Here is a 27,470-nt window from a genome sequence, read left to right as displayed (position 1 = left end):
GAGCTGAAACCAAGAGTTGGTACTCAACCGACTGAGCCACACAGGCACCCCAGAGAATACTATTGTCTAAGGTCAGCTCAGGCCATTACTTGATTTTCTACTTTCAGATGACATGTCACCTGTCCTCTCCTCTCTCCTTGATAATTCATTTCCTATAAGTTATTTATAACCATACTATCAGGTTTCCCCCTTTGCCTTCCTTTTCTTGCCAGACTGTATAGATTGATTTTAAAGCCACCTACACTGCAGTTTCTTCAATTTAGCTCTACTTATCTGATTACGCATCACAAAAGGAAGCAGAAATCCAGCTTAATTGTGAAGTCACAGCAGCAGAACCAGGCAAATGATAGAAACTTAATGATCACAGATTGAATCGCACTCGCTGATGCTGAAGGAAACGACAGACATGAGTACCTCTGCAGAAGCCTGAATTCTGATGATGGAACTGGATGTTCTGACATTGTAGGTCTCTTGTCAGACCAGTGCTGTCCTTTAACTTCTCCTTCTTAGTTCTGAAAGTCAGGTGTTGTCTCATGTTGTTTTTTTTTTTTTTATTCATTTTGACAGGTAAATGGTCTCTGAGAAAGGGAACACCCCTTCCACTGTTTACTGAAACTGTAACATTGTCATGAGTGAAGAATGAACCCTGTTTACATTAGCGTAAAACATTTACAATTATGATGATCAGAGGCAAAAGACATGGAACAGATGAAACATCAACAGGAGAATAGGGAGAGAGAAGCAATGGGCAAATGATTTGTCAGGGTAGGTACCTGTTACCATTTTTAGCTGTGTTTTCCATAGTGCAATACATCTTGTGCTTTGCTAATTCTACCTTGGCTCATTCCCATCTGCTAGGGAAAATGGATTCTGGCTTTGAAAGTTTGATGAAGTAACACCTAGAAGGTGCTTCCAAAGCTTGATATCCCAAGGAATGCTCATAAACATAGCGTCATGTGCCATTTCATTTTAAGACACTATTTTAGGATGGGAAGAACTCTCTAACAAGATTGCAGAGTTGGCTTTCAGAGAGACTCAAAACTGTTTCTGCATTCACATTCCCTCCCATAATTCCTATTTCCTAAATAAGGTTTAAAGGTGGTGGTTGGGAGATACTAATTAACAGTTTCCCTTTCCTGTTTCATGGTACCATGTAATATACACTCAAGTGCTGAGAAAATAGCCATTTTTTAAGGATTAAAGCATTAAAGACTGTAAAACGTTCATATCATAAACCGGTTTTAAAACCTGATATCTGAGTTACATACAATTAGATACACAAACACCTATCACTTACACACACATATATACACACCATTTGAGAAATCTAGTCTGCTCTGAATAAAAATGTTTCCATTAGCCACAGTGAAAGGCTAATCATGTAATGATCTACAAAGGAAATGCATGGACAGATATGGATTAGCTCAGCTTCTGTATATTGGGTGGCTGAGAATGAATTAGCATAATCATAAATTTGTTCCAATTACAGAAGGCAATTATCAGAGACCAGCGTAGAGCATTATCAAAATGAAATCACCAAAGTGCATCTACATTCCAGGTAGATGCCATTGAGTTAATAGTGCTTATAAAAAAAAAAAAGCCCTATACTCATTCATCTTTCATCTCTTTGATTACTATACACTCCATACAAGTTCCCTTTTAGCTGACAGACACAAAGCCACAATGAAAAAAGAAAAAAAAATACATGCTGTAAGAAAAAAAATCATGCTCAATATAATAACACAACTGTAAAAAAGTCTTGTATGGATAATTTCTCTAGATCAGTGGCTCAGATAGTGCTTTTAAATTTCAGACAGGAATTCCCATCACCTCTTATGTTCTCTCCAAAATATTGATTAGGAATAAAACTGTGACTAAACCTGTCATTATCTGTGCCAAACAAAAGTCCTCTGAGCAGAAACACAGTGCTGTTTTGCCAGGGTAACCCCACTGCTGCTCATACTGTTTTTTTTTTTTTTTTTTTTTGCCCATCATAAATAGAACCTGTTGCCTTATTAATCACTGCCAGCCTGGAAAGAACACAGGAGAGTTAAATCTATTTTGTAAAGAAGGCAACAGATTTAATATCCAAATTTTAGAGTTAAAAGGCAATTCAACTTAACTACTTAAGATTATACATATATATTACAATGTGCTCAGAACTTCAGGAAACAAACATTAAAGAGATGCTTGAGAGAGGGCAGACTATAGAGAAAGACAGAAAGGTATTTTTATTGTAACTACATACAGTGGGTTGTAGTGTTAGAAAGGATGGTGGACCCAGCAGAGAGGGAGAAGGGAAAGAAGGGAAATTCACATTTTACTTGTACTGATGACCTGCTATGTATTAGACACTAATCTAGGTTCTTTTACATCTTAACCCACGAGCTGGGCATCCTTATGCTTTTATACTTAAAAAATAACTGAGCAGGCAAGAACTGAAATATTCAAACATGCTCAAAATTCTAGCGTCTTAAACAAATCAATAAGCAAACAAAACTCCTTCCTTTCTTTATCCATAGCCACCTCTTTTGAATTCTTTGGCAAACAATCATTCACTGTCATTGCACTTAAAACGAGCTTCCACCCCATCGACTCACTGGGATTGCTCTTGCTAAGACCACCAGTCATCTGCAAGTTGCCACATTCACTGAATGCATATCATTTTGCATTCTTACTTAGCTTTCAGGAATAATGAGAACATTCTTGAATTTTCTCTTCCATTGGTTTTTTATAATGCCACATGTTGCCTCTTACCCTTCTGGCCAATCCTGCCTTGTCTCTTTTCTTGGCTTCTTCTCTATCCAAACATGAAGTGCTGCATTTCTTTGGCTCTCAAGATTAGGTCCCTCTCCACATCTCATTGCATAATGTCTTTTCATATGATATCACCAGGTTTGTGTGTCATTCATGGTTGCATCCTGAACATTTACAAATCAATATCTTCAGTTCACTGACCTCGAGCTGAAGCCTCTTATATTCAGATGTCTACTCAGCATCTATTTTTGTATGCTTCAATGATACTGTAAGTTCAAGATGTAGAACTGGATTTAGATTTTTTTTTGAACCTTCTCATCTGAAAAATAGGGATTCAGTGAAAAAACTGGTAGAGTCGGTGGCATAATAATTTCACATTAAAAAGCACACTCTTGATGTCATGTATAGAATACATGGGACAGGGAAGGGCAGGCAAAGCTAGGGCAGAGAAACCTATAGAAGACTATAACAATAATCCTAGGGAGATGTGGTAGAGTGAACTGGAAAGTATATACTGGAAGTATAAGTATATATAGGTATAACTTATAGGTATATAAGTAAAGAGCCTTGACAAGAAGTGAAGGGATCAAACAGAATGAATAAAAATTTGTGACTGATTTAAGATTAAAAGAGAGGGCAGTCAATATTTGGCACCCATATTTCTGACTTGGATAAGTGATACAGGGAACACAGATGAAAAGGTCATTTGGGGATGTTGTACTGATCTGCATTGATCATCACCTTGGTCCTAATACACAAAGAGCACTCTCAAATCAGTAGAAAGAAGCAGACAAGTAAATAAGAAATGGCAACAGAAAAATACGGCGACAGAAAAATAAGCTAAGTAATTGAATAATTAACGCCATGATATATACAGTGAAATTTACAATGTATATAAGGGATTGAGATAAACAGCTTGAATCCAGAACTCTTCAGCTCCAGACCAACGTACTCAACTACTTTTTGGGAATATTTACTACACAGGCTTCGGGGTAAACTGTATCCAAGCCTATAGGCATATATGAAATCAAGCAGAAAGTGTAAGATACAGGGGGAGATTTTAAGATATAACACCCTGAAGGGGTGGCCCAGGTGGCTCAGCGGTTTAGCGCCACCTTCAGCCCAGGGCATGATCCTGGGGTCCCCGGATCGAGTCCCACGTCGGGCTCCCTGCATGGAGCCTGCTTCTCCCTCTGCCTGTGTCTCTGCCTCTCTCTCTCTCTCTCTCTCTGTCTGTGTGTGTGTGTGTCTTTCATGAATAAATAAATAAAATCTTTAAAAGAAAAAAAAATAACACCCTGAAGAAAATAATCATTTTAATGACACAAAGGGGAAGAGGAGACTGCCAAAATTGAGACTGTTGATATTGAGATAAGAGAGAAATCAGGAATATATGTATCATGGAAACCAAGAAAGAAAACATTTTAAGTACTTAAAAATTACCCCTGAAGTAAAAGGTGAGTATAGTAAAATCCCAGGCTTCATTTCAACATGAAGTTCATCCTATAGCATGTTAACTAAAGGACTCTACCCTGTCTTTGTTAATGTAAATTAATAATAATAATAATAATAATAATAATAATAGTATTTTCTTCTTCTGTTCACTTTCCTCAATATTATTCACTAGAATTTCCCCAAAGTCAATTGTCCACTTGAAATGTAAAGTGCTATCTCTATCTCACTCTTTACAGCAAAACAACCCCAGGCATATAAAATATTAAAAATATAGTACATGAAGCTGCAAAAGTGCCATAAGGAGGCACAGGTGAATATTTTGGTGGTTTTAGAATGGAAATGGATTTCCTGCATGATATAAAAGCAAAAGCCACAAAGACTATTTTTATTTTTAAGACTGACTATTAAAGTTTTAAAGTTCAACATACCTAAAAGATGCTTTAAAGATAAACATAAAAAAGATGTTTGCAACATATGACAAAGTGTTGTTATACTAAAATCAACATAGGAACTAAATACATTTTGTAATTTGTACATCATGATGCTCATCCAATAAAAATGGATGTTGGATAGTATATTGAATCAGTATGTACTGAATAAATATCAACCTGCTTTCTAATATGCAAAGATCATGCTAAAATCAATACAAAACATGAATTCCAACAGAAAAACGAACTAAGTACTTGAATGGATCATTTAAAGGAGAAAAATGTGTATGGAGAAGTAATATATAAAAAGTCGTTCAATTTCTCCAATAATGAAAATGACAGGAATCCTGTTAGCCTATCCCTGTCGCAATCCTGAAACTATATAGGGTTGTCAAAATTGTAAAGAAATAGATGTTTTCATTTACTTAAGATGCTGGTCTAAATTAGTACATCCCTTTTAAGGGACAATCTTGCAATTTTTTAAATTTTTTTTTATTTATTTATGATAGTCACACACACACACACAGAGAGAGAGAGGCAGAGGGAGAAGCAGGCTCCATGCACCAGGAGCCGGATGTGGGATTCGATCCCAGGTCTCCAGGATCGCGCCCTGGGCCAAAGACAGGCACTAAACCTCTGCGCCACCCAGGGATCCCTAATCTTGCAATTTTTACCAAAACTGAAAATACTGACATCATTTGATGTCAATTTCCACTGGTTCCAGTGGAATAATCATCAGTAAAAATCCAGAGATACATGCTAAGATGATAATTATAGCCTTGTTTATAATAATGAAGAAACTGGAACCAACCTAATTGCTCATCTACAGATTAAATCAATTACACACATTTATTCAATGAAATACTATGCAACCATCAAAAAACGATGCATTTCTATTCTAATAGAAGGGGAAATATCTCCATGAGACATTCACTAGCTGTTAAAAGCAGATCTTAAAACTATATGTCTATTATCTCTCCATTCAAAGACACTCATAAATAGCTGGAAGGCAGCTTACCAAACATTATTTGGGTGGTGGAACTTTCAGTGACCAAAATTTTCTTCTTTCTAAATACCTATACTGCCGAAATTTTTAGTATGAACTCTTTAACAAAATTTCTGGCTCTCCCTTACCTAAGTCTGGGTTCATTTCCTGGTCCCTGTTATTTTGGTGGGGTCATGTGACTACTTCTGGTCAATTAGTCATCAGTAGAAGCTGCTTATTAGTTCCAGGACTATTTACTTTCCCATGCTGAGACTTTTTTTGACTTCTTTGTTTCTCCCTCTGCCACAACAGCTCACAGTTTTTTTGAGAATGGCTATTCCATTAACCTTGGAACTGCAGTAACAGTGTCAAGAATAGAGTTCCCAGATGACATGTGATGGCCACGTAACACAAGAGAGAAATCAATCTTCGTTGTTTTAAGCTACTGAGATTTCTAGGTTGTTTGTTACTTTATCATAATCTAGTTTACCTTATTTTCTGCCATCTATATTATGTTTTTAAGCAAAAAGAAAAAAGCTATTTTCATTAAACAAAAATATGTTCCTCCAAATGTTTCTAACACTCCTGGTCTCTAAGAGGTAAACAAATTATCTTAAATTGCATATCTTTTATCCCCCCACAAACTAATACATTAACTAGAAAAGCAATCCATTTCTAGATGTCTGGCAGGCAAAGTGACTGTCCCCCACATTGCACTTTATCTTCATAGGCTGGCTATTTTAGATAACTCTTTCATTTCTGCATAATCTTACACAGTGTAGATCATGGCCAGTGAGTCATTGCATTCAAACCCTAACCTCTAAATTCGTGGAGAAAAATTTAAATGAAATTATGCACTTTTACATGTCACACTTACTTCAGGTAACCATACAATTTCATCAACAAAATTGAGTTTTTCCAATTCTGTTTTTATTTTTTAAAATAACATAGGTTGTGTTGTGGGTTACAAACATTCCAGGAGGAATCTAAAAAGAAGTGACTTTGCATATCTGACATCATCTCATTTGAGGAGGGTGTTTACGTTTCCCATTTTAATCAGCCTGGTCAATTAAATTGGATGGTTACCTATTTGTTTCCTTCCACTTTATCCCCCTCTTCTTTGCATTCTGCTTTTTATGAACTAGCTCAAAGCTGCTTTTTGGTCTTCACAACACTATAGGGAATGTTTAAAAAATAAACTAAATTGCTTTCGTGACTTTTTTTTTTTTTCAAATTTACTGAAAATTAGATTTTCAACAGCCTCTATGCTATAACCCCCTCTTTTCTTTTTAATTTAAATTTTGGTACTGAAATGAGCTTCCAACATTCCGTTAATATCACTAGGGGAGACACTTGTTTCCTATGCAATGTACAGGTTAGTCTATAATTTTCCCCACTCCTATCCTTCATTGTTCTATGATGTACATGTTATATATTTTACATAACATGTATATAACATATTTAGCAGTTTATTTGCCTTAAAAATTCTACCTTTCCATATTACTTATCAAAAGTGCTCAATGATCAAATGATTAAATCTATTGAAAAAGAGAAGTATAACCTATTTTGAAATTAAATGCTCAATCATTTTGGGAAAAATAAATGGATATACATGTATTAACTGAGTATACAGTTTTTAAATAATTAGCTGAATATAAGGTCCAGAACCAGTAGTATGCTAGACCATAAAAATATACATTGCACTTTTTCTACAGATAATTCATGAATTCTATAATGTATGTTAAGATTATCAAAAGTTGATTCTATTTCATACTTCCCTGTTAAATCAGTTTGGAGTTAATCCCCTACTATCCCTCTATAAAATCAGAAAAAAAATAAAAGGCCCCTTCTTTCCCCTACTCACAAGGATCTTGGGAGATCGAAAATGAAACTATAGAACTATGGATGAAGCAATTTTGGTACAAACGTAAAGCAATAAATTAATGTAATGTGGTAGCAGACTCCAGGAATAGAGGGTCTCATGAGGCTTCACTCGGGATGTAAAGTCAGTAGTTCAAGAGGATGAGACCAGACAACAGCAGGCTGAATATGGGTTCTACCGGTCATTCCAAGTATTTGAACTCAGCCCTGAAGTCTCCAAGGGACCACTGATGGGTTTTAACCAAAGGAGTTTGGGTTCAGAAAAAATCATTCTGCTATCAATGTGAAGGTTCCAAGTGATGATGGGTTGGAGAGGCCAGATAAGTAGTTATTATTCCACCAAGGTAGAAGAATGATAAGGGCCTGAATAAGGCAGTCAGTAAAGATAGGAAAGATCTAACACAGAATAAATACAATTGATACGTAGTGGTAATTGATAATCAGAGAAGGGGTGAATGAAGGACCTGAAGAAATGTGCATAATTCACAAGTTCTTAGCTGGGGCAACATGTACCCTTAACCAAGACAAGGGGTCCCGGATTTTCAAGGTCAAGTACCCGTTTTCTACATATTTTCTAGATTGTTAGACACTTTCAAGAACCGATCCTCATCTTCAGCAACTGGACTCACCCAGCTAAACAGACATCAGTGTTTCTGGTTTAAGAATAAAAAACACTTCCACCAGGTGTTGTTATCATCAATAAAAATAATGCTTCTCCGTGGGCTTCTGGTTGGTGGTGATCATGTTATAGGTCACACCATAAAATAACTTTATAATTCTTGAATTAGGAGGAGGCTACTCTGCCCTTTATACACGTCTGACTTTTGACTGTGGTCAATAAGTGGAGTGTACAAGCATCAGAGGTAGCACATCCAGAATGTCACCACTCCTTGAAGAGCAATCAATCATTTTCTGGATGCAAGATACAACTGTAACTAGCATAAAATAAAAAAGGTCAACCTCTGGCTGGTGGTTATGACTTATTTTCTTATAGCCTATTCTTTTTGGTCTATAAACCCATGTTCTTGTTAATAAATAAAAAGGAAACTTATTTGAAGTTTCTCTACCTTTTATTTTTAAGCCAACCACTTCTTTTTTTTTTAATTTTTATTTATTTATGATAGTCACAGAGAGAGAGAGAGAGAGAGAGAGGCAGAGACATAGGCAGAGGGAGAAGCAGGCTCCATGCACCGGGAGCCTGACGTGGGATTCGATCCCGGGTCTCCAAGATCGCGCCCTGGGCCAAAGGCAGGCGCTAAACCGCTGCGCCACCCAGGGATCCCTATGCCAACCACTTCTCATCCACTTTTTCTGGTGTAAGTAGGACCCATCAAAATAAACAACTATTGAATACTTTTTGTAATCATTTTACAAAGTGCATAGTACCTGGGATAGAAACGAGGACATTATATTTGGGAATAATTAGGATCAAATTCTTCCTCTCATTTTTTAAACATTCTCTCTCCCTCTATGTCTTTCTCTATCACACATCTAGACATATTTATCCTAACCACTGTCCTCATCACTGCCACCATCACTACTGCCTGAGTGATCAAGACAGATATGATTATTGAGAAAGGGAACCTTCCTTATTTTCCTGTGGATTCACAGCTTATCATGAATACTTAGGTTATCTTTAGGTCAAAAGGCTCAAATCATCAAATGTGCACCATAGCTACCATTGCAATAAATATTGTCAATCTGTCTGGTGCTTAAGAAGAGCAAAAATGCTAGCTGATTGGATTTGTCTTTAGAGTACAATGAATTGTAATAAGAAGGGCAGGAAGACTGGTTGGTCGGGAAGTGCTAAAAAGATCGATCATTTTCTATGAGGCTCTGGGCTGCCTAAAGACAGGGAAGGTGCTAGCTGTTTTGTCTCATCCCTGAGCACTATATCTGGCACACATCAACACGAAGCCTACCCTGGTGTTTCTGCACATAATAGTTAGGAATAAGTAAATCTCAATGAGTCCCTAAAGGAGATAGATGGTAACAGCAAACCTGTGACCATTTATGACTTTGTTTTCTTTTCAGGGTTGTTCCTTTTTAGCTTGGATGTGCTTGTTTGAAAATATCAGTGGGAGATGTGATAAATGTATGGGGGGACTCTGTGTTACCTGTTCTCTTTAGCATTTTCCCCTCCTCTTCAGCATCCTGGAGCTCAAGATCCTTTCCCTTTCCCTGTAAGTATTTACTTTGCTTTAAACCAAGACTTCTCTCCTATTAGCTCCTATATATATATATATGTATATATACACATATATATACATATATATATATATATTTTTTACACAAATCACAGACTGAGTGTGGTTGTTCACTTTCTCATCCACACATCTGCAATCCCTATCAACCTTGGCGGTAATGCAATATCACCAGAGGGCATTGTCTGCTTTATGAACTGCTACAACTTCAATAAAGCACAGGGCCTGCCTGGACTCTACTAGTCTAGATTGTAACTCTAACTATAGATAGGGCTGCCAGGCCACAACTCATTAGAGAACCAGGTTTCACTGAAATCGGTCTATACTGCATGAAGTTCTATTTTTTTTTTTAAGCTTCTGTTTTGTTTCTTTTTGATTTTGCTAAAGGAAAGAGACTCAAAGAAACACACATCCTATGCAGTTCATACAGAGTTAGCACTGGAACTGATACATGTTTAGGAGAGTAATCAGTCCTGGCAGCAGAAAATGTGATTTGCAACCCATTGTCCTATTTTCTATGAGAAGATAACGTTGGCACAAGATGATGCTAGGTCCTCGGCCATAGAATCTGGAGCACCAGGAGGGAAGAACTATGGAGCAGGAAATAAGTTCAATTATAGCTCTAAGTCAGAATAGAATTGCCTGGGGTTCAGGGCTGGGGTCCACTCAGGAGTTCCAGACAAGAAACCCAAAGAGTGAGAAAATCCTACACTAACTGAACAGGTACAGTTACTGGTTTGTTTCTGTATTCAATGATACGTGTGTCATCAGTGACTGGGGATGATCACCCAAAAGCAGTAAAATGTGGCAAAAGAGGGACAGTTAATGGATTGTAGCTTTACTTCTGACTGCTCAGAAGGCTGATGTGTTCTGTCTAATAGATGTGTACATGTCTAATAGATTGGCCTAGGGCTCTCGGATTTCCCAAATATTACAGAGGATTGGTTCTAGAACCTGACATAAAAGATCAATCTACAAGTGGGTGCTAAGGTCCTGAGCACAAAGTCTCCAGCAGGATAAAGGAAGAAGGAAAACGGTAATTGGGGATATGACTGTGAAAGTCGTAGATTCTCTCTCTTTTATATTTTAAAGATTTTATTTATTTATTCATGAGAGACACACAGAGAGAGGCAGACACATATGCAGAGGGAGAAGCAGGCTCCCTGTAGGGAGCCCAGTGTAGGACTCGATTCCAGGACCCTGGGATCACGTCCTGAGCCGAAGGCAGATGCTCAACCACTGAGGCACCAGATGCCCCATAGATTCTCTCTTTGTACAGCTTCTTTCCATCACACTCTGCCAGTGCAGGACTCATTCCCAAGCCCTTCCTATGCAAAAATCTCCCTTGGGAGTTTTAAACCAGAACCAATATTAAACTAGAAATGAAGTTAAAAATTAAACCAGAAAAAAATAAAAACTTAAAAAAAATCAGATTTTTAAAAAAATGAAATTAAAATTTTAAAAAATATTGTATTTATTACTTGAGAGAGACAGAACAAGAGCACACAAGCTGGGAAGTAAGGGAGAGGGAGAAGCAGGCTCCCCACTAAGCAGGGTGCCCAACTCGGGGCTTGAACCCAGGATCCTGAGATCATGATCTAAGCCAAAGGCAGACATTTAACTGACTGAGTCACCCAGGTGCCCCTGAAATTAAATTTTAAACAGAAACAAGGAAGGACTAAAATGGGCGTTACTAGTCCAAAATGTAGGCTTCAGATCCTGAGTTTTCTCTGTCTCAGTCAAGGATGTCTCATTATTTCAACTGCTGGGAACAAGCAATAGTATCTTTCAAACAAGCTCCTCTCCACTGCAATCAATTTCATAAATGTTTCTTGTCTGTGCCAATCCTAGGTGTAAAAAGTACTGTGCCTTGCAATATTTACCCTGAAAGGAAAGCCATAGGAATTTACATGTCACCTATTTCCTGTCCTTACTTAGGACACTCACCAAGTGACCAGAACTCCTAAATGTACACCTAAGGCCTGGAGGTGTGTGGGAGGGAGGGAACAGTGGGTGACCTGCTCTAAGCTCATTTCATGGCAGAAGAGAAATCAGAACCCAGGCAGAAAGGGACACAGTAGGCCTTTGTTTGTTGTCAGCCACAATTTGCTTGTAAATAGGCAGCCCTGAGGGGAGGGAATCCATTTATTCCCAACCCCACTTCCTAATTGTCTAGTGCCATGGCTTTATTTTATCTCAAAGCAAACCTATATATATATGCAACTCTGCTTCCCTCTGGCTCCCCTTTTTCCTATTTCCCCTATTTTATAACATAAACTAACTCCCAGCAGAATGAGAGTGATGAAGGGGTGTCTTTGGTTCTGCATACATTACAGGGATCAAAACTAAATGCTGGGTGATAAATACCACTGGAGAGCACAGAATGCTCCAGGAGAAAATGATCTTTAATGGAGTCGCTCTTAAAAGTATCTGCATGTGGCAACGCTAAATACCATGAAGTCTCTGTTACAGATCACAGAACTCAAATGCATGAATATTAAAGAAGAAAACAGCAGTGGGGCAGCTAAAAGTGAGTGGAGGAAGCTACTAAGAGAACCACATTCATCAGGCTTACTTCCTGTCATATGACCCCCTCCAGACAAAACCACAAAAACCTAAAACTTTTTCTTCTTGATTCATTTTCACTCATTCTTTCTTCTATCCATGCTCCTTAATCTTTCCATTTCTATCATGTTCTGCCCAGAGAGATAGGATTTGAAAATATTTGGAAAGTATAACAATGACACAGTCTCCTATATTTGTATTTTAATTGGGGCAAAGGTTTAATCTAAGAAATGATTCTCTAATGGTGAAATTTCAGGCAAGAATGAGAAAATGAAGGCGAGCATGAAATGAGTGAAAGTTTTGGTAAATTAAATCTTTAAGTTATAGCCCAGTGACACCTGGGTGGCTCAGCCAATGAGCAACTGCCTTCGGTTCAGAACATGATTCCGGGGTCCAGAGATTGAGTCCCACATTGAGCTCCCTGTAGGACCCTGCTTCTCTCTCTGCCTATGTCTCTGCCTCTCTCTCTCTCTCTCTATGTCTCTCATGAATAAATAAACAAAATCTTAAAAAAATAAGTTATATCTCATAAATGGTTTCCTTTATTTATACAAATTCTTTTCTACAGGCTGACTTCTTCTCTATCTGTATTCTTTTCCCTTCTAAGAATGGGTGGTGGCCATGGTGGTGGGGTGCTTAGAGCTTGGATATATCAATTTTTTCAAATGTTGACCCTGAGAAAGTCAGTGAACATTCATGTCTTTGCTCCAGCAAAGCCCAAGGTATCTTAGAAACCATCCCTGTTGAATACTCACTTGCAGGGAGGACGATGCCCATTTAAATGGCTGTTACATACAAGATAGAGCATGAGGTTGATGGGGTTCAGGGCAGGCCACTGCAGAATGTGCCACTTTGATATGCAGATTATTTCAAGCTGAAGACAAGTAAATTCAAGAAGAGCTTTTTATTTCACTCTTTAACTGCCTAAAATAATTTATATAGAAGGCCTATGCCAGAAAGTGATTATCAAAGATAACTTTGTTGTTGTTTTTTAATCAGAAAGAATTCTCACCATGGCAATGACAAACAACTGATTACCAAACATTTGCTCCTTCCATCTTTCTGTAAATTGCCTTCTGCCTCTTTGTAAACTAAGTTCCTTAAGTATAACAACTCCAGTAAAAATCTACTAAGAGTATTTTTGTTTCCTATTAATACTTTTCCTTCAAGAAGAGATGGCCATCATTTTCCTCTTAGTCTTTTGTGTCATTGTCATAAGAGAGTTTTAAAACCATACGATTAAACATAGGCAGAGGTCCTATTAGCCTGTGTTTCCAGCTGGCCACACAGATTGGTGAGTTCGTGGTTCTCACCAGACTGGCATCTGTTTAGATACACTTTGCTGTGGATCTCCTATGCAAAAACCAGATAAGCCTTTCCATTCATCTTTTTTTATCCTGAGACTCTGGTTTTGTGATCAGTGAGAATATTCTCTCAGGTCTCTGGAAGGGGCAAGTACAGGTGCATATCGTGTGGCCAGCTGAGTAGTCTGAGGTTCTGAAACACAGTCACAAGAGCACTTTCTTAGTCCAGTCATGCCAGCCTTCAGGGAAATGTGTCTTAAGGGATCCGGTCCATATGGCCTTTGTCCTCTCAACCTTGGTTGTCTTGTTTGTGCTGGAAAAGTCTCATTCCAGTAGTACCTGCTTGGTGTCACAGATCAGTGGGTTTGTGAATTGGAGGCATATCATGGTGCCATGGGAGGCCACAGACACAGTTCCACTACACCATTCTTACCACCCATGACAACAAAGGTTTTCGCTTTCTTAGGCTAACTCAGGGAGTGAACTTTCTACATCTTATGAGGGTCACACCTTTTGCACTTTCCCTTAGACCACCTCTTGTATCCTTGGTTAAGCCATAAAAAAAGGATTACTGGTTTTAGTCAATACAGAGAATAATAGATCTTGCCCATTAATGGCCAGATTTCTTTTGAATTAAAATAACTTTAGTATTTAAAAAAAAATTAAAGTCCTCTCACCCTAAACAATTGTCTTATTGGTACATATGGCACCCAATTAAAAAGTGGATACAAAAGAGTATAACAGCTGGCCTTGGGGACACCCTTAAGAAGATGAAAAAACAAAAATGAAACTTAGAACAAAATTAGTCTACATTCAACAAAAACTCCCCTTCTTAAAATCCAGTCACATCATCTCCACTCCCAAACTTCACCTTCCCCAGAATATAGGTTAAACACTTAATGGTCTGTTTTAGCTTCCCTTTCCTACAAAATTTATAGAGAGCACTCCATCCTCATCTGGAGGCCCAGGGTTGGCATTCTTTCTCTGTCCCTTGAAAATGTAAATCTTAGCATGTCTCTGAAATGTAAACAACCCAGGAGGTAATTGACACTCGCTTGAAACTGAAGGGTGGTGCAGGTGGTGGTGGTGATGGAGAAGGAGAAGAGGAAGGAAAAAGAAGAGACCTTTTAAAATATAAATAACAACAGTAAAGCTTATTGACTGTTACTATGTGTATTCAATGTGAGTACCTACATATAGCATGATTTAAGGTTCAACAATACTGTAAGGGGCATATAATTATCTTCAATTCACAAGTAAGGGCAGAGGGCTTAATTAACTTGCCCAAAGTCACATAGCTGCTAACAGAAAAAAATAATAAAGAGACCATTTTCAAGTAAAATACATGCATACATACACACATACATACATAAATTACAAACTGCCAAAAAAAGGTCTCTCTTGTGCAAACTCTAGATCACAGCATCATTAAGATTACATGTCAAGGGCAAATACAATTCTGAAAGTTTTTCCACAAATTAAAAAGTTTTACTCATCTGAGCAGATATGCTTTACTTCCTCCAACTGTTGTTTATAAACTAGTGAGTTTTATATTTTTATACCTGATTCAGTTAAAACTTTACAATGGAAGCTTAAAAGATCTCTGTTTATCTGCATGTTTATGTAAGTCTATGTATGTCCTGGAGGTAGGGATTACAGGAAGACCCGTCCAGGAACAAAGAAGTTGGTAGGCACCCTCTCCTCCACCTTCCCAGCATAAACACATGGCCACTTGTGGGAACTAGCACTTTGCCTGCATTCCCTACCTAACTGGCTTACACCAAGCTCTACCTCCCCATGCTTCAGTGGATCTCCTCTTCCTAGTCAAGTTTGTCTCAGTCCTAGAGCTGTGGGTCCCCTCCCCAAGAAGATCAGCATAAAGCTTGCCAACATATCTCCCTACCTGTGTGCTTTGTGGGGCATCAGTCCTGGCTGCAGTAGCAGCAGCCCATAGAGGACCAACATGAACCTTGTTAAAATTGTGCATATTACCCATGCACAATTCACAGATCCACTAGACTGACTCGGTCCCAGCAGCCCAGCATCAGGGTTCATTTGGCAAGGGGGCCAGCACACACTATGTTAAAACTGGATACCCCACAACAGCCCAGTTCCAGGGCAGTGGCATGTCTCCTCCAATATGCCCTCAGCTTGGGTCCATCCAAAGTGGTGCCACAAGCCTGGCAGAGTATAAGCAGCTCCAATAGAAGCCAGCACCAATCCAAAGTGAATCCGTCTCTGGCATGAGGGTAAGACAACCACACACATTAGTGAATGGTGGCCCCAGCAGTGGGCTGTGGGTAAACAGCTGGTCTGATTGTGGGCCTCACCCATCAATGAAAACTTCTCAAGGGCTGACACAGGGAAAGTGCCCTGTAGTGTGGTGCTACTGCATCTCTGGCAAATGCCTGGTCTGACTCAAGTCAAGGCGGCCCAACACTGGTTCACTAACAGCACAGGAACCAAACGCTGCCCACAAGAGGTAAGGAGAGCTACTACAGATGCCTGCATAGAAGGAAAAAGTGGCCAAGATACAACAGAAGGGTGCACACAAAGGAGATGCCCCAGAAGAGCCAGGTTCTGGTGAACAGGGGACACTGCATTGCAGAGCACTATAGTAACTCTTCTTCATAAGGCCACTACTTTCAAGAGCAGGGGATCTAGCTGAATTTCCTAACCGAGAAACAGGCAGAGAGTCAGATGAAATGAAGAGACAAAGAGCTATGTCCCAAATAAAAGAACAGGACAAAATCAATGTAAGGAAACTAAGCAAAAGGGGTATGAATAATATGTTCAATAGAGAATTTAAAGTAATGATCATAAAGATAGTCACTGGACATGAGAAAAGAGTGGAGGACAACAGAACAGTGAGACTCTTAACAAAGAGATAGAAAACATAAACAACCCCCAACAATCAGATGATGAACACAATAAATGAAATTAAAAATACATTTGATGGAATAAATAGCAGGCTAGAGGAATCAGCGGAAGGAATTAACAACCTGGAGGACAGAGTAATGGAACTAATCAAGCCGAGCAGATGAAAGAAAAAAAAAATATGCAAAATGAGAATAGACTTAGGGAACTCAGCAACTTCATCAAGTGTAATAATATTTGCCTTATAATAATCTTGCAATAAGAGAGAAAAAAGGAAGTAAGCAGAGTGTTTATATGAAGAAATAATAGCTGAAAACTTCCCTAATTATGGGAAAGGAAACAGATATCTAGATCCAGGAGGCACAGAGATTCCCTCGTGCAAAATCAGCCCAAGGAGGTCCAAACCATGACACATGGTAATTAAAATGGCAAAAAGTAGTAATAAGGAAAGAATTTTAAAACCAGCAGGAGAAAACACAGCAGTTTCATATGAGGGAAACCCCATAAGGCTATCAACTGACTTTTCAGCAGAAACTTTGCAAGCCAGAGAGGAATGGCATGATATACTCAAAGTGCTGAAAGGAAGGAAGGAAGGAAGAAAGGAATAAATCTGCATCCAAGAAGACTATCCAGCAAGGTTATCATTCAGAATAGGAGAGATTAAGTGTTTCTTAGACAAACAAAGACTAAAGGAGTTCATGACCTCTAAGCCAGCTCTATAGGAAATATTAACATAAGTAACATTAAGAAAAGTAGGAAGCACAAAAGCAGTAAAGATATCTGTAAAAATTAGTCACAAGGAACTCACAAAATATAAAGGACATAAAGTATGATACCGTATACCTAAAATGTAGGGGAGAGAGAAATAAAGAATGGGTACAAATTTACATGACCATCAACTTAAAATAAAGTATTATATGCAGAACAAGTTATATACAAACTTAATGTAACCACAAATCAAAAGCCAGTAATATGTATGTAAAAAATAGAGAAAGGACTCCAAGTATATCACTAAAGAAAGCCAACAAACCATGAGGGAAGAGAACAAGAGAACACGAGAAGAATCAGAGAACTACAAAAACAGCTACAAAACAAAATGGCAAAAATACATACCTATCAGTAATTCATTTGAATATATATGGACCCAATGTACCAATCAAAAGGCCTAGGATGACTGAATGGATAAAAAAAGCAAGACCCATCTATATGCCACAAACAAAGAGACCCCTTTCAGATGTAAATGTTGTGCCCAAGATTGTGAATCCTAGAAACCACCAAGGAGCCCACATCGATGCAAACAAAATGGAGTTAGTCCTGCTCTGCTTGTCCAGGGGTAGGGGATTTTTGTTAAATTTCCTGGGTTCCACAGTAAAGACATATAGATTGAAAGTGAGGCAACAGAGAAACATTTAACATGCAAACGGATGGCAAAAGAAATTTGGGGTAGCAATACTTTTATCAGTCAAAACAAAGACTATAAAAAGAGACAGAGGAACACTAAATACTGATAAAGTCAACTATAAAATGAGAAGATCCAGCACTTGTAAATATTTATGCACCCAACATAGAAGCATTCAAATACATCACATAAAACCGTTAATAACAATCACTAAAAGAAAGCAAATTAATTGATAATAGTATAATAGTAGAAAACTTTAAAATCCTATTTACAACAATGGACAGATCATCCCAAAAGAAAATATATAAGAAAAGTTATTTTTTTTTTAAGATTTTATTTATTTATTCATGAGAGACACAGAGGGAGAGAGAAAGGCAGAGACACAGGCAGAGGGAGAAGCAGACTCCACGCAGGGAGCTCGACGTGGGACTCGATCCCAGGTCTCCAGGATCATACCTGGGCCAAAGGTGGTGCTAAACCACTGAGCCACCTGGGCTGCCCAAAAAAGAGTGATTTTGAATGACGCACTAGACCTTATGGATCTAACAAATATAATCAGAACATTTCATGCTAAAACAGTTGAATAAACATTCTTTTCAAGTGCACATGGAACATTATCCAGAATAGAACACACACTAGGTCACAAAAGAAGCCTCAACAAATTCAATAAGATTGAAATCATACCATGGAACTTTTCTGACCACAACACTATGAAACCAGAAATTAAACACAAGAAAAACCACAAATAGATGAAGGTAAAATAACATGCTACTAAACATTTAATGGGTCAACCAAAAAATCAAAGAAATCAAATATTACATGGATAAAATGAAATTACAATGTTACAAAATGTTTGGGATGCAGCAAAAGCAGTTCTAAGAGGCAAGTTTATAGCAATCCAGGCCTACCTCAAGAACCAAGAAGAATCACAAATAAACAACCTAACCTAATACCTAAAGGAGCTGCAAAAGGAAGAAAAAATAAAACCCCAAACAGCATAAGAAGGAAATAATAAAGATTAAAGCAGAAATAAATGATATAGAAACTAAAAATCAAAACAAAACAAAACCCCAAACAAAAACACCCAAACAACAACAAAAAATGAAACCAGGAATTGGTTCTTTGAAAAAATCAACAAGATTAATAAACCTCTAGCCAGATTCATCAAAAAGTAAAAAGAGAGAGAGAGAGAGAAGCAGAGAGAGAACTCAAACAAAACCACAAATGAAAGAGGAGAAATAACAACTGCCAAGAATGAAATACAAAGGATTGCAAGATAATATTACAGAAAAAATATGCCAACAAATTAGACAACCTATAAGAAGTGTATAAATTTCCAGAAACACATAAACTACTAAAACTGCAGCAAGCAGAAACAGAAAATTTGAACAGACCGATTACCAGGAATGAAATTGAATCAGTAATTAAAAAACTCCCTACAACATGCCCCCCTGGACAAAAGTCCTGGACCAAATGGCTTCACAGATGAATTCTACCAAACATGTAAAGAAGAGTTAATACTTATTCTTAAACTTTTCCAAAAAGTGGAAGAATAAGGAAAACTTCCAAATCCATTTTATGAGGCCATTACCTTGATACCGAAACCAGTTAAAGATACCACTAAAAACGGTAACTACAGGCTAATATCTCTGATGAACATAGATGCAAAAACCCTCAAAAAATATTAGCAAATCAGGATGCTTGGATGGCTCAACAGTTGAGCGTCTGCCTTTGGCTCAGGGCATGATCCTGGTCTAGGGATCAAGTCCCACATTAGGCTCCCTGCGAGGAGCCTACTTCTCCCTCTATCTGGGTCTCTGCCTCTGTCTCTGTGTCTCTCATGACTAAAAAAATAAAGTCTTAAAAAAAATATTAGCAAATCAAATCCAACAATACATTAAAAAGATCATTCACCATCATCAAGTGGGATTTATTCCTGGGAGGCAAATGTGGTTCAATATTGGTAAATCAATCAGTATGATACATCACATCATTAAGAGAAAGGATAAGAACTGCATGATCATTTCAATAGATGCAGAAAAAAACTTTGACAAAGTACAATATACATTCATGGTAAAAACTCTCAGCAAAGTAGTCTTAGAGGGAACATACCTCAACATAATGAAGACCATATATGTATATCCTATAGCTAACATCATACTCAATGGTGAAAAACAGAGATTTTTCCTCTAAGATCAGGAAGAAGACAATGTCCACTCTCAATCACTTTTATTTAACATAGTAGTAATAGAAGTCTTAGAGACAGCAATCAGACAATAAAAAGAAATAAAAGGCATCTAGATGGGTAAGGAAGAAATAAATTTTTCACTATTTGCAGATGACATATTATATAACAAAAACCCTAAAGACTCCACCAGAAAATACTAGAACTTATGAATAAATTCAGTAAGGTCACAGGATAAAAAATCAACAATAGAGAAATCCACTGCATTTCTATACACTAATAATGAAGCAGCAACCAAAAAAAAAAAAAAAAAAAAAAGAAAATAATCCCATTTACACTTGCACCAAAAATAAAATACTTAGAAATAAACTTAACCAAAGAAATGAAAGACCTGTAGTCGGAAAACTATAAAATTTCTTATGAAAGAAATTGAAGATAACATAAAGAAATGGAAAGACATAACATGCTCATGTAATAAAAGGACAAATATTATATAAGTCTATGCTTCCCAAAGTAATCTATAGATTTCATGCAATCCCTATCACAATACAAATAGCATTTTTCAGAGAACTAGAAAAAAATAATCCTAAAATTTGTATGGAACCACAAAAGACCCTGAATGGTCAAAACAATCTTTTAAAAGAAAAACAAAGCTGGAGGTATCACAATTGCAGACTTCCAAGTTATATTACAAGCTGAAGGAATCAAAGTAGTATGCTACTGGCACAAAAATTGATACATAGATCAATAGAAGAAGAAGCAGCCCAGAAACCTGCAACAATATGGTCAATTAATCTTTGACAAAGCAGGAAAGAATATGCAATGGGAAAAAGACAGTTTCTTCAACAGTGTTGAGAAACTTGGACAGTTATATGCAGAAGAATGAAACCGGACTGTTTTCTTACATCATACACAAAAATAAACCAAAAATGTATTAAATACAAAATGTATCAAATATGAGATCTGAAGCCATAAAAAATCCTAGAACGGGGACAGGTGGTAATTTCTCTAACATTGGCTCAGCAGTATCTTTCTAGATATGCCTCCAGAGGAAAGGGAAACAAAAGCAAAAATAAACTATTGGGACTAGGTTAAAATAAAAAGCTTCTGCAGAGTAAAGGAAATAACCAATAAAACTAAAACACAGCCTACTGAATAAGAGAAGATATTTTCGAATGACATATCTGCTAAACAGTTTCCAAAATACATAAAGAACTTATGCAACTCAACACCAAAACCCCCCAAATAATCCAGTTAAAAGATGGGTAGATGAAAAAAAAAAAAAAAGATGGGTAGATGACATAAAGAGACATTCACCCAAAGATGACATCAAAATGGCCAAAAGACACATGAAAAGACAATTGTCACTTATCAGGGAAATGTAAATCAAAATTACAATGGGATTATCATCTGATACCTGTCAGAATAGCTAAAATCAACGACATGAGAAACAACAGGATGGAGGTTCCTCAAAAAGTTAAAAATAGAACTTCCTTGTGATCCAGTCATCATAATAGAGGGTATTTACCCAGAGAAAACGAAAACACTAATTGGAATGGATACCACACCTCTATGTTTATTGCAGCATTAGCCAAATTATGGAAACGGTCTAGTGTCCATAGACAGGTGAATAGATAAAGAAGATGTGGCCTGGGGGAGGAGCAAGACGGCGGAAGAGTAGGGTCTCCAAATCACCTGTCTCCACCAAACTACCTAGAAAACCTTCAAATTATCCTGAAAATCTATGAATTCGGCCTGAGATTTAAAGAGAGACCAGCTGGAATGCTACAGTGAGAAGAGTTCGCGCTTCTATCAAGGTAGGAAGACGGGGAAAAAGGAATAAAGAAACAAAGGCCTCCAAGGGGGAGGGGCCCGCAAGGAGCCGGGCTGAGGCCGGGGCGAGTGTCCCCAGGACAGGAGAGCCCCGTCCCGGAGGAGCAGGAGCTGCACCGACCTTCCCGGGCGGAAAGGGGCCCGCGGGGAGTTGGAGCAGGACCCCAGGTGGGCGGGGATGCCCTCGGGCTCCCGGGGACACTAACAGACACCTGCGCCCCGGGAGAGTGCGCCGAGCTCCCTAAGGGCTGCAGCGCGCACGGCGGGACCCGGCGGGAACCGGAGCAGCTGAAGGGGCTCGGGCGGCGGCTCCGCGGAGGGGGCTGCGCGGCCCCGGGAGCAGCTCGGAGGGGCTCGGGCAGAGGAAGAGGCTCCGTGCAGAGGGGCCTGCGCGGTTCCAGGAGCAGCTCGGAGGGGCTCGGGCGGCGGCTCCGCGGAGGGGGCTGCGTGGCCCGGGAGCGCGAATCCACCAGCGCAGGCTCCCGAGCACAGGGCGCCGGGACACAGCCCAGGATCCGGCCTCCCCCGGGACAGGCAGAGGCCGGGAGGGCCCAGGACAGCGAGGACGCTCCTGCCCCGAGCTGAGCAGAGCAGCGGCCCCGCCCCGGAGCCTCCAGGCCCTGCAGACGGAGAGCTCGGAGTTCCTGCCGGAGCTGAATCCAGGTTTCCAGAGCTGCCCCGCCACTGGGGCTGTTCCTCCTGCGGCCTCACGGGGTGAACAACCCCCACCGAGCCCTGCACCAGGCAGGGGCACAGCAGCTCCCCCAACTGCTAACACCTGAAAATCAGCACAACAGGCCCCTCCCCCAGAACACCAGCTAGACTGACAACTTCCAGGAGAAGCCAAGGGACTTAAAGAACACAGAATCAGAAGATACTCCCCGGTGGTTCTTTTTTTGTTTGTTTGTTTTTGTTTTTGTTTTTGTTTTGTTTTGCTTTTTGATTTGTTTCCTTCCCCCACCCCCTTTTTTTCTCCTTTCTTTTTCTTTCTCTTTTTCTTCTTCTTTTTTTTTTATTTTTTTTTTCGTTTTTTTTTTCTTTTTCTTCCCTTTTTTTTCTCTTTTTCTTTTCTTTCCTTCTTTCTCTCCTCTCTTTTTCTCTTTTTCCCAATACAACTTGCTTTTGGCCACTCTGCACTGAGCAAAATGACTAGAAGGAAAACCTCACCTCAAAAGAAAGAATCAGAAACAGTCCTCTCTCCCACAGAGTTACAAAATCTGGATTACAATTCAATGTCAGAAAGCCAATTCAGAAGCACTATTATACAGCTACTGGTGGCTCTAGAAAAAAGTATAAAGGACTCAAGAGACTTCATGACTGCAGAATTTAGAGCTAATCAGGCAGAAATTAAAAATCAATTGAATGAGATGCAATCCAAACTAGAAGTCCTAACGACGAGGGTTAACGAGGTGGAAGAACGAGTGAGTGACCTAGAAGACAAGTTGATAGCAAAGAGGGAAACTGAGGAAAAAAGAGACAAACAATTAAAAGACCATGAAGATAGATTAAGGGAAATAAACGACAGCCTGAGGAAGAAAAACCTACGTTTAATTGGGGTTCCCGAGGGCGCCGAAAGGGACAGAGGGCCAGAATATGTATTTGAACAAATTCTAGCTGAAAACTTTCCTAATCTGGGAAGGGAAACAGGCATTCAGATCCAGGAAATAGAGAGATCCCCCCCTAAAATCAATAAAAACCGTTCAACACCTCGACATTTAATTGTGAAGCTTGCAAATTCCAAAGATAAAGAGAAGATCCTTAAAGCAGCAAGAGACAAGAAATCCCTGACTTTTATGGGGAGGAGTATTAGGGTAACAGCAGACCTCTCCACAGAGACCTGGCAGGCCAGAAAGGGCTGGCAGGATATATTCAGGGTCCTAAATGAGAAGAACATGCAACCAAGTTATCCAGCAAGGCTCTCATTCAAAATGGAAGGAGAGATAAAGAGCTTCCAAGACAGGCAGCAACTAAAAGAATATGTGACCTCCAAACCAGCTCTGCAAGAAATTTTAAGGGGGCCTCTTAAAATTCCCCTTTAAGAAGAAGTTCAGTGGAACAGTCCACAAAAACAAAGACTGAATAGATATCATGATGACACTAAACTCATATCTCTCAATAGTAACTCTGAATGTGAACGGGCTTAATGACCCCATCAAAAGGCGCAGGGTTTCAGACTGGATAAAAAAGCAGGACCCATCTATTTGCTGTCTACAAGAGACTCATTTTAGACAGAAGGACACCTACAGCCTGAAAATAAAAGGTTGGAGAACCATTTACCATTCAAATGGTCCTCAAAAGAAAGCAGGGGTAGCCATCCTTATATCAGATAAACTAAAATTTACCCCAAAGACTGTAGTGAGAGATGAAGAGGGACACTATCTCATACTTAAAGGATCTATTCAACAAGAGGACTTAACAATCCTCAATATATATGCTCCGAATGTGGGAGCTGCCAAATATATAAATCAATTATTAACCAAAGTGAAGAAATACTTAGATAATAATACACTTATACTTGGTGACTTCAATCTAGCTCTTTCTATACTCGATAGGTCTTCTAAGCAAAACATCTCCAAAGAAACGAGAGCTTTAAATGATACACTGGACCAGATGGATTTCACAGATATCTACAGAACTTTACATCCAAACTCAACTGAATACACATTCTTCTCAAGTGCACATGGAACTTTCTCCAGAATAGACCACATATTGGGTCACAAATCGGGTCTGAACCGATACCAAAAGATTGGGATTGTCCCCTGCATATTCTCGGACCATAATGCCTTGAAATTAGAACTAAATCACAACAAGAAGTTTGGAAGGACCTCAAACACATGGAGGTTAAGGACCATCCTGCTAAAAGATAAAAGGGTCAACCAGGAAATTAAGGAAGAATTAAAAAGATTCATGGAAACAAATGAGAATGAAGATACAACCGTTCAAAATCTTTGGGATGCAGCAAAAGCAGTCCTAAGGGGGAAATACATCGCAATACAAGCATCCATTCAAAAACTGGAAAGAACTCAAATACAAAAGCTAACCTTACACATAAAGGAGCTAGAGAAAAAACAGCAAATAGATCCTACACCCAAGAGAAGAAGGGAGTTAATAAAGATTCGAGCAGAACTCAACGAAATCGAGACCAGAAGAACTGTGGAACAGATCAACAGAACCAGGAGTTGGTTCTTTGAAAGAATTAATAAGATAGATAAACCATTAGCCAGCCTTATTAAAAAGAAGAGAGAGAATACTCAAATTAATAAAATCATGAATGAGAAAGGAGAGATCACTACCAACACCAAGGAAATACAAACGATTTTAAAAACATATTATGAACAGCTATACGCCAATAAATTAGGCAATCTAGAAAAAATGGACGCATTCCTGGAAAGCCACAAACTACCAAAACTGGAACAGGAAGAAATAGAAAACCTGAACAGGCCAATAACCAGGGAGGAAATTGAAGCAGTCATCAAAAACCTCCCAAGACACAAGAGTCCAGGGCCAGATGGCTTCCCAGGAGAATTTTATCAAACGTTTAAAGAAGAAATCATACCTATTCTCCTAAAGCTGTTTGGAAAGATAGAAAGAGATGGAGTACTTCCAAATTCGTTCTATGAAGCCAGCATCACCTTAATTCCAAAGCCAGACAAAGACCCCGCCAAAAAGGAGAATTACAGACCAATATCCCTGATGAACATGGATGCAAAAATTCTCAACAAGATACTGGCCAATAGGATCCAACAGTACATTAAGAAAATTATTCACCATGACCAAGTAGGATTTATCCCTGGGACACAAGGCTGGTTCAACACCCGTAAAACAATCAATGTGATTCATCATATCAGCAAGAGAAAAACCAAGAACCATATGATCCTCTCATTGGATGCAGAGAAAGCATTTGACAAAATACAGCATCCATTCCTGATCAAAACTCTTCAGAGTGTAGGGATAGAGGGAACATTCCTCGACATCTTAAAAGCCATCTATGAAAAGCCCACAGCAAATATCATTCTCAATGGGGAAGCACTGGGAGCCTTTCCCCTAAGATCAGGAACAAGACAGGGATGTCCACTCTCACCACTGCTATTCAACATAGTACTGGAAGTCCTAGCCTCAGCAATCAGACAACAAAAAGACATTAAAGGCATTCAAATTGGCAAAGAAGAAGTCAAACTCTCCCTCTTCGCCGATGACATGATACTCTACATAGAAAACCCAAAAGTCTCCACCCCAAGATTGCTAGAACTCATACAGCAATTCGGTAGCGTGGCAGGATACAAAATCAATGCCCAGAAGTCAGTGGCATTTCTATACACTAACAATGAGACTGAAGAAAGAGAAATTAAGGAGTCAATCCCATTTACAATTGCACCCAAAAGCATAAGATACCTAGGAATAAACCTCACCAAAGATGTAAAGGATCTATACCCTCAAAACTATAGAACACTTCTGAAAGAAATTGAGGAAGACACAAAGAGATGGAAAAATATTCCATGCTCATGGATTGGCAGAATTAATATTGTGAAAATGTCAATGTTACCCAGGGCAATATACACGTTTAATGCAATCCCTATCAAAATACCATGGACTTTCTTCAGAGAGTTAGAACAAATTATTTTAAGATTTGTGTGGAATCAGAAAAGACCCCGAATAGCCAGGGGAATTTTAAAAAAGAAAACCATATCTGGGGGCATCACAATGCCAGATTTCAGGTTGTACTACAAAGCTGTGGTCATCAAGACAGTGTGGTACTGGCACAAAAACAGACACATAGATCAGTGGAACAGAATAGAGAATCCAGAAGTGGACCCTGAACTTTATGGGCAACTAATATTCGATAAAGGAGGAAAGACAATACATTGGAAGAAAGACAGTCTCTTCAATAAATGGTGCTGGGAAAATTGGACATCCACATGCAGAAGAATGAAACTAGACCACTCTCTTTCACCATACACAAAGATAAACTCAAAATGGATGAAAGATCTAAATGTGAGACAAGATTCCATCAAAATCCTAGAGAAGAACACAGGCAACACCCTTTTTGAACTCGGCCATAGTAACTTCTTGCAAGATACATCCATGAAGGCAAAAGAAACAAAAGCAAAAATGAACTATTGGGACTTCATCAAGATAAGAAGCTTTTGCACAGCAAAGGATACAGTCAACAAAACTCAAAGACAACCTACAGAATGGGAGAAGATATTTGCAAATGACATATCAGATAAAGGGCTAGTTTCCAAGATCTATAAAGAACTTATTAAACTCAACACCAAAGAAACAAACAATCCAATCATGAAATGGGCAAAAGACATGAACAGAAATCTCACAGAGGAAGACATAGACATGGCCAACATGCATATGAGAAAATGCTCTGCATCACTTGCCATCAGGGAAATACAAATCAAAACTACAATGAGATACCACCTCACACCAGTGAGAATGGGGAAAATTAACAAGGCAGGAAACAACAAATGTTGGAGAGGCTGCGGAGAAAAGGGAACCCTCTTACACTGTTGGTGGGACTGTGAACTGGTGCAGCCACTCTGGAAAACTGTGTGGAGGTTCCTCAAACAGTTAAAAATATACCTGCCCTA

General features: G+C 38.8%; 1 protein-coding gene and 1 long non-coding RNA gene across 10 annotated transcripts in view; one reads left to right on the top strand and one right to left on the bottom strand.

The window, feature by feature from the left end:
* The window catches only part of UNC5D (unc-5 netrin receptor D), a 537,391-nt gene that overhangs the window by 112,656 nt on the left and 397,265 nt on the right, over nucleotides 1-27,470 (bottom strand). The gene's annotated exons all lie outside the window — the stretch shown is intronic.
* LOC144284523 (uncharacterized) lies at nucleotides 311-6,200 on the top strand. Its single transcript, XR_013352956.1, has 3 exons — nucleotides 311-462; nucleotides 568-765; nucleotides 5,938-6,200. It is a non-coding gene; the product is annotated as an uncharacterized LOC144284523 (long non-coding RNA).

The sequence above is a fragment of the Canis aureus genome, chromosome 15, assembly GCF_053574225.1.
Source record: "Canis aureus isolate CA01 chromosome 15, VMU_Caureus_v.1.0, whole genome shotgun sequence".
NCBI lineage: Eukaryota > Metazoa > Chordata > Mammalia > Carnivora > Canidae > Canis > Canis aureus.
This window is presented reverse-complemented; position numbering and strand designations above follow the sequence as displayed.